The sequence below is a fragment of the Vombatus ursinus genome, unplaced genomic scaffold (assembly GCF_900497805.2).
Source record: "Vombatus ursinus unplaced genomic scaffold, bare-nosed wombat genome assembly UNPS02014173.1, whole genome shotgun sequence".
NCBI lineage: Eukaryota > Metazoa > Chordata > Mammalia > Diprotodontia > Vombatidae > Vombatus > Vombatus ursinus.
This window is the reverse complement of record NW_020953951.1, coordinates 178916-192261: the sequence shown is the minus strand read 5'-3', so window position 1 is coordinate 192261 and position 13346 is coordinate 178916. Positions and strand designations below refer to the sequence as shown.

The 13346-nt window shown below is 39.3% G+C and overlaps 1 pseudogene; it reads left to right on the top strand.

The window, feature by feature from the left end:
• Positions 1-2527: 2527 nt before the first annotated feature.
• LOC114041403 lies at positions 2528-11024 on the top strand (annotated as a pseudogene).
• Positions 11025-13346: the final 2322 nt, after the last annotated feature.

Below are 13346 nucleotides of genomic sequence, written 5' to 3'. Positions count from 1 at the left end.
ATCTGTTCAGCTGATTTTCCCCCTTTCTATCAAACACTATTTGTTATATAGGAAGGCTTTCTGGGTGGGAGAGAAGGTGGGGGAAAGATACTTGGTATAACTATGATGATGAACTAAGAAGAAGATATCAATAAAAACTTATTTTTAAGAAAAGTAGGCATTACTCCTGGGCTGCCACCATGGATCTGGGTTCCTTCAGCAGACATCTTTCTATCTTGTGCTTAGAAGGGAAATGATAATGATCAATACTACAATAAGATGGGTGAACAGCAAAGGAACTGTCATTCAACGAAAACCTGAGTATAGAATTATTACAATGGGACATAGGAAAGTGGGTAGCTTAGTCATTTTCTAAGGCAAATAAGAAATATAATGGTGAAATAATTATAACAGCCTCTAAGAAGATGAATTATAGTTTTAAATTCAACTCAACCTATGACTTATTAAGCACATGCTGTGTGCAGGGCACAACTTCAATGCTGCTGAAATTACAAACTCTATGTGCAAAAGTTCTTGATTTTATGAAGTTTTTGAGTCTAAAGAAGGAAAATGACAACATACAGAGATAACAGTAAAACAAAATTATACATGACAAATGTAATTTGACAGATGCATTAGGGGAATTAGACAGAAGAGGATTTTTGGCCCTTAATAAAGACATCAATTATTTCTGACTTCCCTGTCAATTCTCCTAATTCTTCCAGATGAGAACCTTGTAGTCACTTCCATATTAACATTTCTTTGTATGTGTATCCCTCATCTCCTTTAGCCATTAAAAAGCCTCTAGCCACCCTGTTCAGATCTGCTTTTGGTACAGATCTCACATTATTATTAGGATGTTAATAATGCTTTCATCTCTTATTCCTCAATATATTTGAGCATCCTTTTCACCGACATAGATTACAACCTATTTCTGGCTGTCTTCCAGTGTTGCTTAGTCAAAAAATTCATCGCATTGCACTTAATATAGGAATATGTAGAAACTTAGGCTGATCTTTTGATAACATGAAACCCATCAGTGAAAGCTTTGTTAATATGGACTGCTTTTTGGTGCTCTTGTTCATCCTTTGCTGGCATAACCTTCAGGAATCCTCCCTTGATGTCACATAGAGAAACAGGAGTACCATTCTTTTTTTGAATAGGTCTTCTTTCATTTATCATATGATTGCGTATTATTTCTGTATTATCTTATCTTTCCAATACATTATGAGGTCAATAAAAGTAGATATCACGTCTCATTTCAAATTTGTCTCTCCTCCAAAGATTGTTCTGCAAACACTGAGTATTTAAGTACTTGTTGAAGCAAACTGACTCTTCTAATGTCTGCTCTTCGTTTACTCGCACGGATACAAGGCAGATTTGGAAAATGAGGCCCAGAAAACAGCAGGGTCTTGTCCAGGGTACCCCAGAAAGTCAGGGTCAGAGGCAAGATTACAGCTCAGATCTCCTGATTTAAGAACTAGGTCTTTTCCCGCTCTACTCTCCAAAACAGTGAACGCCTGCCCTATGACTCCGGAAGCCCTCCTCGACCTTTTTTTTCCCCTTTATATCCGCCTCCTCTAGCCCCCCCCCCCGCCCCCAAGACGGCGTGTCTGAGGCGAGGGTGGAGAAGCAGGGAAGAATTCTTGATCCGGGGGGTTAAGGCCAGGCCGCTCCTCCTTCTCCCTCGTGGCTCTTCAAGGCTTCTCCTTTTCCATCTAGCGACCAGCGCACGTACTACTAGACGACGCAGCGTCCTGGACAGGAAGTGAACTCGCACTCTCCGCCTTGACTCCTCCCTTCCTCGCTGGTTTGACCTAATCGCATTTCCGGGATCCTCTAGGAAGTCTGGAGGACTTGGCGCCTCGGTCGCTTCTCAGAAGGGTAGGGAGGCTCTCGTGGAATGGAACGAACAGGTTTAGGAAGGGAAAACAATGATAATAAGAACAACAGTAATGATAATAACGTGACATTGAATATAACACTTTTAAGGTTTACAGATCACTTTACATGTACCACATTTAATCCGCAATACCACTCTGTTAGATAAAGGGCTATTTTATGGATCAGGAAACAGGTTTAGCAAAGTTGACTTTTGCCAGGAATCACAAAGCACTAAGATCTGCCTTGGGCCCACGGTGCGGGGGCATTGTACCTTCTCCCCTCTTGCACTAAACGCCCCCTCCCCCTTCCCTGCAGGAGATGGGGCCAGGTTCAGTTCTAGGATGAGCTCGGTCTTTAATGAGAGGGTTTAGGCTTCCTTTTCTGCCCACGTTGGGCTCATTACTCCCCCCACCCAGTGCCCCCTGGGATTATTTACTTAGGTTTTGGTTTCTAAGGTCCCTCCAAAGAGGGACTACAAAGATACTCGGTATAGTATTACTCAGTTATAGGACATGTATTAACAAGAATTCATTGACAGAATACTTAAAACAGATTTGGCAAATTAGAGCTATTGTTAAACTCTCTTGGGGTGTTGATAGGTAAACCTCATCAGAACTTAAAGCAGTTTGTAGAAATGCTGAGTAGAAATTATTACACGTCATCTCAGGTCTGCACTGTTCCCTTCAAAGTCCATGTGTTCTGGCCAGTCAGGTCTGGGTTTGGGTTCCTTCTCTTGTCCTTGTCATTTTCTCAAATGTAGAAACTTCCCTTGCCACCAACCTTCATCTGATAGATGCAGAACCGCCAGACCTATTCAACTCCGATGGTAACCTCTAAGCCTAGGCATGTAGCTCTTGAGATTGGTATTCAGTCACACAGGAGCAGGCAAAGAGTCACAACCACAAAAGAAGAATCCCGAAACTCAGGCTCAGACTGAGGCTCACCTAGGAAGACCATGTGCTTTAGCTGCAATGCCGTTTCTGTTGGAGTGTGGAAAAGATCAGTCTGTTCACCCCAACCTCATCCTATTCATGGGAGAGCTGCTTGCCACGTGGAGAGTCTGAGGAAGCAAAGAGCCAAGGGAAAAATCACTACCTTTTAAAAGGTCCACTGATTTGTCATACAAATTGCCAGAGAACTCATTGATAGGCAGGATGGATACAATGCAATTTTACAGATGGCAGAAGGGGAAGGTAAAGATTTACACATCAAAGAACAGAAAGCAGAAGGGGAAGATCTGCATCAGGTAAAATTATAGACTAGTTAGGAAATACTCGGGATAAAGCTGAGTTTACAAACTACCAACATGAGAGCTATATCTAGTTACTTGATATGCTCATCTTAAGTAAATAGAGGTAATAAAGCTGAGCCAGAAATTCTCTCATCACTAGAGCTGAAGTTGGATATCAGTAAATTCTGAAACGTCTAGCTAGTTATGTGACTTGATGTCTTAAGGAAAGACATTGTCATAAAGACAATACACAGAAAAACCCTCTTATGACATTGTCTCTTCTTGATCAGTGGCCAGCAATCACCCAATTGTTAAGCTCTTTCACGGCACACACAGTTAGCAGAACCAGGAAGGGCAGTTTTGTGCATGTCTTATTCAAGCTCCAATTACGCTAATAAGTGTTTGAGATAGGATTCAAAACTAGGTCTTCCCAACTATTTACGAATCCAGGGCTCTTTCTCCTATCCTTTGCAGTTTCTCTAATGAGAAGAGGTCAGGGAAGAGGGAGGAGAGGGAAGAATAAATATGCAGAATTGTTTTTAACAAAAGTGAAACTTGTCTCTTCTCTTCTTCTGGAGAAGTAGTATGACACTTGAATCTCTGGCCACAGAAATCTTTTCCAAAGTTGTCTATAAAATTAAAAGACTTCTTTTATTCATAAATAAAAGGCATCAGTAACATTTGTTTAAAAAAAAAAAGATATCCCCCCCTTCTGCCAAAGAGGTAATGGATTTAAAAATCTAGGATAAGCAGTGAATATTTGGATGTGGCCAATGCATAGGATGGTTTTTGTTTTGCTGGAGTATATGTGGTTTCTGTGAGGTTTTATTTTTGTTGCTATTGTTGTTTAATGATGGGGAGGATTTGAGAAAGGAGGAGGAAAAGAACAAACATTTATTAAGTGCCTACTGTGTGCTGGGCATTGTGCTAAGTGCTTTACAAATATTATCGTATTTGACTCTCACAAGAACTCTAGGAGGTAAGTTATTATTTTCCCCATTTTACAGTTGAGGAAACCAGGGTAGGTAGAGGTTAAGTGATTTTCCCAGGGTCGCACAGCTAGTTAGTCTTTGAGGCTTACTTTGAATTCAGTTTTCTTTCTGACTCCAGGAGCAGTGCTCTGTCCACTGGACCACCTAGCTGAAACTAAATTAAAAATTTTCTACAGAAAGTTTTAAAGCAAAGAGGGAGTATATTGTAGGCATGAAGGACAACCAGGGGAAGGGCACAGAAATGAGAGTGTTCTGTGTCAGGAACAGCAAGAAAGCCAGTTTGGCTGGACCGCAGATTTCATAAAAGAAAGTGATGTGTAATAGGTGTGGGAAAGTAGGATGGAGTTGTGATTTAAACCATCTGAAAAAATTTGTAGACTTAAGAAAGTGATATACAAAATATTAATAATTCAGATTAAACTTAAAAGTGTGTTGTATGTACATTTTTTCTTTTGGGGAAACATTTTTAAACATTTACCAGCTCCACTTGTATGCTTCTGCCCCTACCTCACTCCTTTGCTGAGATGGGAGGTCCATAAGTCTGGTATATTGTGCATATTTTCAGACTTTTCTAACGTACTGATCAGTTTTGCTGATTTTTAATTTTTTAAAAAATTCTATTCTTTAAATAGGATAACTCTCTGGGAGGAAGGAAAGGAAGGAATACTGGAAGCAATTTTGGTGATGTAAGAGAAAACAAAAAAAAAAGGAATTTTTTTAAAAACATGAATACTTAAGAACTCTGACAAATGCAATGGCCAACTATAATTCCGGAAGACTGATGATGAAACATGCTACCTGCCTACTGACAGAAGGGTGTGGATTCAAAATGCAGAATGAGACAGTTTTTTGGCCATGGGAAATATGTGGATTTGTTTTACTATGAGTATTTGGCACAAGAAATGCATTTTACTTTTTTTCATGGGGGAGGAGGGGGTTTGGAAAGAATCTAATGATAGTGTTGCTCCTAAAAAAGAAAAAAAGAGAATCATTAAACAGAGAGATGAGGCTTCATTTACTATTGGAAGGCGGGGGTGAGAAGGAGAAAACAAAGGTGGAGCTTCCCCTCATGATTACAAAGCTTCTTCTCTCCATTCCTGCTTTCTTTTTCCCTTCTTCTCTTTCCCGTCTTTTCCCTTCCCGGGTAAGACCTTTTTTGGGTCCAGTGAGCTCAACTTTACCTAACGGGCACAGAGACGCCAAACTCTCCGGCTTCCTAGAGCGTCCCCGGAAGTGATGTGCGGGGCGTGTAGACAGGCTGAGCGTGCGGAGACACACTTCCTGGCCAGGCTCGCCAGCAGGGAGAGTGATTGTACAGTTTCCCGGAAGTTGAAATAGTCTAGGAGGAGTCTCCTCCCTTCATCTCCACGTCGTTCAAAATCCCTCCCGTGTTTCCTTTACCTGGGGTGAAGGGAGGGCTGGGATTGTTTAAAGGGTCATGGTTTAGAGTCGGCTTCCATTGGGCAGCATTGGGTTATGTTTTCTGGGCTCTCCTTACGGCTGTGGCACGGACTTGGCATTATGCCCTTGGGGTCCCTGAGAAAGGCACAGAGGTCATTTTTTATCATACTAAAGCGTTTTAATTTCTAGTATGGTAAATGTTGGTATACCCCACAGAAACAAAACTCTTTGAAGGGTCCTCATTGATTTTTAAGAGTGTAAAGGGGTAATAGAGTTTGAGAACTGATGGTAGAGAAAGACAAGGAAGTACAAGATGGAACGATGAGTTTGGGGAACAGCAAATAGGCCATTTTGGCCGAAATACTGAGGACTTGGGATATAGTGAGATGTGAAATAAGTGTGAAAAGGAAGATGAGAGGCAGATTGATAGGTTTTAAATAACAAATGGAAAAAAGTTGTATTTTATCCTGGGAGCCAAAAATATTTTTTAATTCAAAATTTAACTTTTATTGCCCATTTAAAGCCCTTAATAATCAATTTCCTACTTTTCCTCTTTTATTTCATATTACTGCCCTTCACATAATCTGTTCCAGTCAGTCCGGCTTCTACTAGTGCCGTATACGCTAGTCCCATGATGGATATTCCACCACCCACTTCTGTGCTTTTTTATGGGATGTCCTCTGTGTTGAACCACACTCTCCACCTTTATCTGAATGTCTTAGAACTCATAGCTCCTTTTAAGGCGCAGTTCAAAGTCATTCCCAATCTCCCTAGACATTAGTTTTCTCTCCCTGTTGACATTTCTTTGTATTACTTTGCATATGCTTCATATTTGTACTCATTGTTGGTTGATTATGAAAAAGCATTTGACTTGATAGAGCAAATTGCCACCTGAAAGACTTTTCCAACAAGTACCTCCCATCTGAACGGCAAAAATCATTCAACATTGAAAGAAAACCTAATTTAACAACCTGATTGTAAATACTAGTTAAGACATAAAGTTGAGAGATGTATTTCAGTTCTCCATCATGCCCCCAGGAACCTCATCATCAGAATCTCCCTCATTATCCTGCAAAACTGCATTAGCCTTGGTACTCACACTTCATCAATACCCTGGGTACTCTCTGCCCCTGTGACTGGAAAGCAGAACAAAGAGTTCTACCCAAAGTCTCCATTTAAGGATATTTACATGCATCTAGGCCAGCTATTTCTTCACCTATCTCCTAACCCCTGCACTCCTATGCACTTCTCCACCATATCTTTGTATAAGGTAGCATCTCTCCTGCTTTTCAAGCTTCCTTTTGTGTTAGACTGTAAGCAGCAGAGTAGGACACCTCAAAGACATCTCAAAGACACTCAGATGAACTGACTTCAGCTTGAAGTCAGATAATAACAACACCTAGCATTTACATAGCACTTTAAGTTTGTAAAACATTTTACAAATATCTCATTTGATCCTCTCAACAACTTTGGAGGTAGGTGCTATTATTATCCCCATTTTACAAATGAATGAACCGAGATAGCTAGGTGACACAGTAAATAGAGCAGTAGATCTGTAGCAGTAGATCTGTAGGAAGACCTGAGTTCAAATTTGGTTTCAGACACTTACTGGCTGTGTGACTTTGGGCAAGTCACTTCACCTCTTCCTGTCTCAGTTTCTTCAACTGTAAAATGGGTGCTGTAAAATAGCACCTACCTCGTAGGGTTGTTGTGAAGATTAAATGAGATAATATTTTTAAAGCATTCAGCACAGTGCTAGTCACACAATAGACACTTAATAAATGCTTGTTTCTATTCCTTCCTTGCCTTTCTGAGGCAGAGAGAAGTTAAGTGACTTTGCCCAGGGTCACATAGCTAGTACCTGAGGCTAGCTTTGAAATCAAGTTTTTCTCACTCCCAAGTCCATTGCTCTATCCATTATATCACCTAGCTACCCACTCTACACTGATGCTGCACTAGCAAGTATGGTCACAGTATTGAAGGAGGAGGATGGGAATAAGATAAAATAGTTATGGCCCTCAAGCATACAATTGTATCATCACCTATGATGTCAATTTTCCAGTGAAGTGGAGAGAGGCAGCATAGTGTAATAACAATAGCCCTAAATGTGAAGCCAGAAAACATCAGTTGAAATCCAGTGTCACCCCCTTGGAGCCATGTGACCTTAGGAAAATCACTTCTGCTCCTAGAGCCTCAGTTTTTTCATTGATAAAACGGGGATCATAACACTTGTAGTAACACAACAGAATTGTTGTATCATGACTAGTATATATTGAAATGGCAAAATGCTGTATAAGTAAAATTCATTATTATTTGTTGTCTCCTTTGTATTCTCAGCATTGAATCTTTTTTTTTACAAAAGTTATATTATCCTTAAATATACTTTTCTACTTTTCTAGAATTTTTCATTTAAAAATCCACTCTTTTAATCTTTTGTTCTCATCAATCTGATCCTTTTGAAAAAAAAATCAGAGTGAAGCTCATCCTTCATTGGTACATTTCACTCATACAAAAATATTGTGTTAACCTCAATTGTATGTGTTTGGCACCAGGGAAGATGCAAACCTAGGATAAGGTACAGTCTTTGCCCTCATGCTGCTTACAGACCGGTAGAGAGATAACACACTGAGACAGATTATTGCAATACACATTATTATATGGTAAGTGCATTAAGGAGTTACCCCAAAAAAGACTAATTTGAAGTCTGAGGTAGAAAGGCATTACTGACCAGGGGAATCAGGAAATGCTTCCAGGAGGAAGTGACTTTTGAGTTGGTCCTTGAAGAGATAAGTTAGAAGGGAAAATATTCCAGTCATGGAAAAAAAAAATCTGAGCAAAATTATAAAAGCAGAAAGAATTCTTTGTGTGTTTTAGGGACAAAGTCCAAAATATACATACAATACACAAAGGGGAGTAATATGAAATAAGTCTGGAAAGATTATCATGGCACCAGATTGTGGGGGCTTTGAATGACTTCAAGATTTTGAACCTTACTCAAAAGGAATTAGGGAGCTACTGCAGATTTTTAAGCAGAGGATAAGGATTGACCTGAGTAAATCTATGTGTGAGAAAAATAATTCTGAAAGTGTTATAAAAGACAAATTGGAGGTAAAGGAGAATTGAGGCAAAAAGACCTATAAAGAGGCTGTTGAAATAGTCTAGGTAGGTATTAATGAGGATGATGAAAAGATAGGGAGAAGGGGATGGATATAACACTTGTTATGGAGGTGGAATTAAAAAGGTACTTCCACAAATCTCAAAATATCTGTACATCTTACAATAAAGTACACATTGAGGTTTGGGTACATTACTTGTACTTTCCTTGGAGCCTTCATTTGCAATTGACATGATTTCAGACAGCATCACCCTAGAGCAGATGTTCTTAACCTGGGATCTGTGGAAATAATTTAAAAATATTTTGATAACTACTTAAATATAATTGGTTTCCTTTGTAAACCTATATATTTTATTTTATGCATTTAAAAACATTATTCTGAAAGGTTCATAGGGCTTCATCAGATTGCCAAAGGGGTTCATGACACAAAAAAGGTAAAGAATTCCTGCTCTAGAATTCTGATCCTAAGTTTCCTGCTTCACAATATAAATTAGTCTACATGACCTAATGCCAGGTCACAGACATCACTGGTGTTGACATCTAGCTATTCCTCCCTGAACCTTTATATTATCATGTCTGTTGTTGTTTGTTCTTCCTTTTCAAAGGGGACCAATCACATCATGACTTTCTCTTGAATTGGATTTAAGTGGGGCAGAGTTGCACAAGGTCATCAGCTTCACACTCTTCAAGAGTCACTGAAGCCTAGTGGCAAGACAAAAGTCAGAATGACTGGTGACAGCTTGAGATGCAGTGGATGACATTGTCTTTGATGTCTGACCAAGCTCTAAGTGTGCCACAGACATTGGAACAAATTGTTCTCATCCACCCATTCCACAGATAGAGTGGGGGGATTTTCACATACCCCTAACTCACCTATGGGTTTGAGGACTGTTGATTACTCTCAATCTGTTTTAGCCCCTCTGCTGAGATGGTTTTACTGGGGTGTGGCCACTATACTTGGAAGCACATATGAGAATGGAGTGATGAGTTGGAAACCAAAGGTGGATGAGCACCCCTGAAAAGGGCCCTCATACCAGAGGTTCTTGACCTCCTTTAACACCCAACGCAACCCATTATCATATCTAGTAGCAAGGAAACTGCCTGTTTTTGCTGCTGGCACCCAAGCCATCAAACACGTCTTGAATTCACACAATTTCAAAGTTGGAAGGGATCTTAGAGGCAATCTAGTCCAACCAGAACCTGAACAAAAATCCCCTCTATAACATACCCAACTCTTGGACATCCAACTTTTACTTAAAGACCTCCCTTGAGGGATGAAACTACTTCCTAAAACAACACATACCACTTGTGGTTAGCTCCATTTACTAGAAGGTTTTTTTGCCATGGAAAAGCCCAAGTTTGCCTTCCATCCATTGATATGTCTTCTCTTCCCCAGACTAAACATCTTCAGTTCCGTTAATCAATATCTCATGTTAAGATGTCAAGGCATGTCAACATTATGGTTGCCATCCTCTGGACACTCCAGTTTATCAATGTTCTTCTTAAACTCTGGTGCCCTACACAGAACACAATACTACAAATGTAGTTTGACTAGGACAAAAATGCCATATGAATATTATTCTATTCTCCTTTATGAAAATTAGGACATATACCCTTCTCTAATCTTGTGTTTCTCTCTTGTCCTCCATAATCTTTCAGTGATCACTGACAATGGCTCAGCAATCACACCTACCAATCCTTTCATTCCTCTGGTATTACAGTTTTTATGGGCTGGTGACTCAAGGGTAACTGGGAGCACTCCTATAATCTCTTTACTTATTTTAGGTTTTAGTTCCTATTATTTTTATTCAGTCTTTCTCAAGTCTTCCTGGAATTATTTCCCCTATAGATTTAAGCTATAGGATCTTACCAACCCTTTCTCTGGACTCTTAGTGATAACCACTTCTCTCTATAAACAATCTCTGCCCAGAGCTATATGCCACCAGGATTGGTGAAATTCCAAGATGGGTGGACTAAAGCTTGTTATGAAAGCTATTAATTGGGCAGCATTTGGGGAGATCATACCTAAAAACCAGAAAGCCATTGTTAATACCTTGAAATCCCATAATGATTATCTTACTACCAGATCACCTACTCTGCTTGAGAAGCCACACGTGATCAACTGGGCTTACTCCAAGGAATCTGTGGCCAAGCCTGACCTTGTGGGTGAGTTTGAGAAGAAGTTCAATCAACTGAAGATTCCTGTGCCAGAAGTTAAATTCACTGCCTTAGCGGATGCTGAAGAACAGGAAGATGCAAAAAGTGGTGCTGATTTCGGGAAGCTTCAAATGCTGGGATTGCAGAACTTCGTAGAGAGATGAAAAAGATCAAGAATATAATTCCTTTCGAACAGATGACCATTGAGGATTTGAACAAAGCCTTCCCTCAAACCACACTGGACAAGAAGAAGTATCCTTATTAGCCCCGCCAGTCAACTGAGAACCTCTAAAGTTGGGTCTCAGAGGAAGCAGTGACCCTCCTGTCACAGGCTCCTGAAATTTGGAATAAAGTAATTGTACAATCCAAAAAAAAAAGGAAACCAACTCTAGACTTTGCTTTCCTCATCCATATATAACAAAAGAGATGATGGAAAGTATAGTTTTTCCTGGGAACTGATGGAGCAGGGAAGGAGAAAGCTACTACTCAGGACAGGGGAAACCTGGAAACTTATCCTTTGTCTACTCTCTCCTTTGCCTCATTACAGCATTATCTACCCTTGGGCATTTCAAGCTCTATTTAAAATTTGTCTATTTGTTGTCTATACTTTTTAAAGGAGTTTTGTCTCTAGATAAAGAAAAGATGGAAAGGTCACCTGAAACAGCTGAGTCATGAAGCTAGGGAAGCCATCTATACATACATATATATGCATATATATATCCATATATGTATATCATATATATTCACACAGATATACATATATATGTATACACATTTATCTCTTCATTTTGAAACTTTCAAAGCTGATTTGTCTGTCCATGATTCCTTCTAGCCTTCCTTATGTTCTTTTCTATGCTTTAAAATATGCTTCAATGATCCCCACCTCTGTCTTTTTTGGGGGGGGCTTCCCTGTACCTACTCTCCTAACATCCTCAAAATTGAAAAAAAGAAAAACAATTGTAACAAATATGCATAGTTAAACAAAACAAATCCGCACAGTGGCCATTTATGACAACTTATGTCTTCTTCTATACCTTGGCCCCATTATCTCTCAGGTTGTGGTTAACATGTTTCATTATCAATCTTCTGGAAAAATGGTTGGTCTTTGCATTGATCAGAGTTAAGTTTTTCAAAGTTGTCTGTCTTTACGATGTTACTGTTACTGTCTACATTTTTCTCTTGGTTCTACTCACTTTGTTCTAAATCAGTTCATGTAAGTGTTTCCAGGTTCTTCTGAAACATTCTATTGGTCATTTCCTAGAGTACAAGAATATAACACCACAGTTGTCAGTTTCCTTTTTTTTTTAATCATCTTCGCCAATCTGTTGAGTGTGAGGTGGAATCTCAGAGTTGCTTTAACTTCCTTTCCTCTAACGATTAGTGACTTGGAGCTTCTTTTTCTACTTTTTAAAATATGGTTGTTGATAGCTTAGATTTCTTCCCTTAAACTGTAGTGTCCTACACAGAACACAATAGTACAAATATAATTTGACCAGGACAAGAATACATACGAATATTACCCAGAATGTTAAAGAAGCACAGCTTTACATTTAGAAAGGGACAAGGTTTTCTTGTCTAAAACTAAAAACCATGTTTTCTATCCAAAACATAAATTCCACTTAAAACACAGAATCTCAGAGTTGGAAGGGACCTCAGAGGCCACCTATACCTAAATAAGAATCCCACTTACTTCTAATCATACTCATAATCATAATAATCATGTAATACTTTAATTTGCCAAGGGTTTTACATATGTGATCTCATTTGAGCCTCATGAAATCTGGCAAGATAGGTATTATTATTATGTTCCCTTTATAAAAGAGAAAACTGTGGTCCAAAGAGGCTAAATGACTTGTCCAGGCTACCATAGCTAGTAAGTGTTGTCCTACACAACAAGTGGTTATCCCTTTGAAATGCACTTTCAGAAGGGAGAACCTACTATTGCTTGAAGACCTCCAGAGAGAGAAAGAGAGCCCACTATCTTCTGAGGTAGCCTCTTCCACTTTAAGGATAGGAAGTTTTAAAAAGTTTTTGCTGATATCAAGCCTCAATTGTCTTTTTGAAGCTTTTACCCATTGCTCTTAATTCTTCTCTCTGAGAGTAAACAGAACAAGTCCAGTTCATTTTCCATGTGACTACATTTCAAATACTTGATAGCAACTGTCATGATTCCCCTGAATCTTTTCTTCTCCAGGCTAAAAACTTCTAGTTCCTTCAACCAATTCTCATAGGACATGGAACTGAAGCCCTTCGCCATTTTGTTTACCTTTCTCAAAACATCCCCCAGCTTATTAATGTCCTTCTTAAAGTGGGGTGCTCACTAATGAACACAGTACTTGAAGGCATGGTCTGACAAGAAGGAATCACCTTCTTATTCCTATCTCTGATAATGCAACCCGAGATAACATTAGTTTTTTTGGTTTCCATATCACATCGGTGATTCATATTGAATTTGTTGCACAGTAAAAACCACAGGTTCTTTTTTAGATATTCTTCTAAATGCCTCCTCATCTGGTACTTTTCAGATCAATGAGCATTTATTAAGGGCTCACAATGTGCCAGGCCCTGGACTAAGCACTAGGAATAC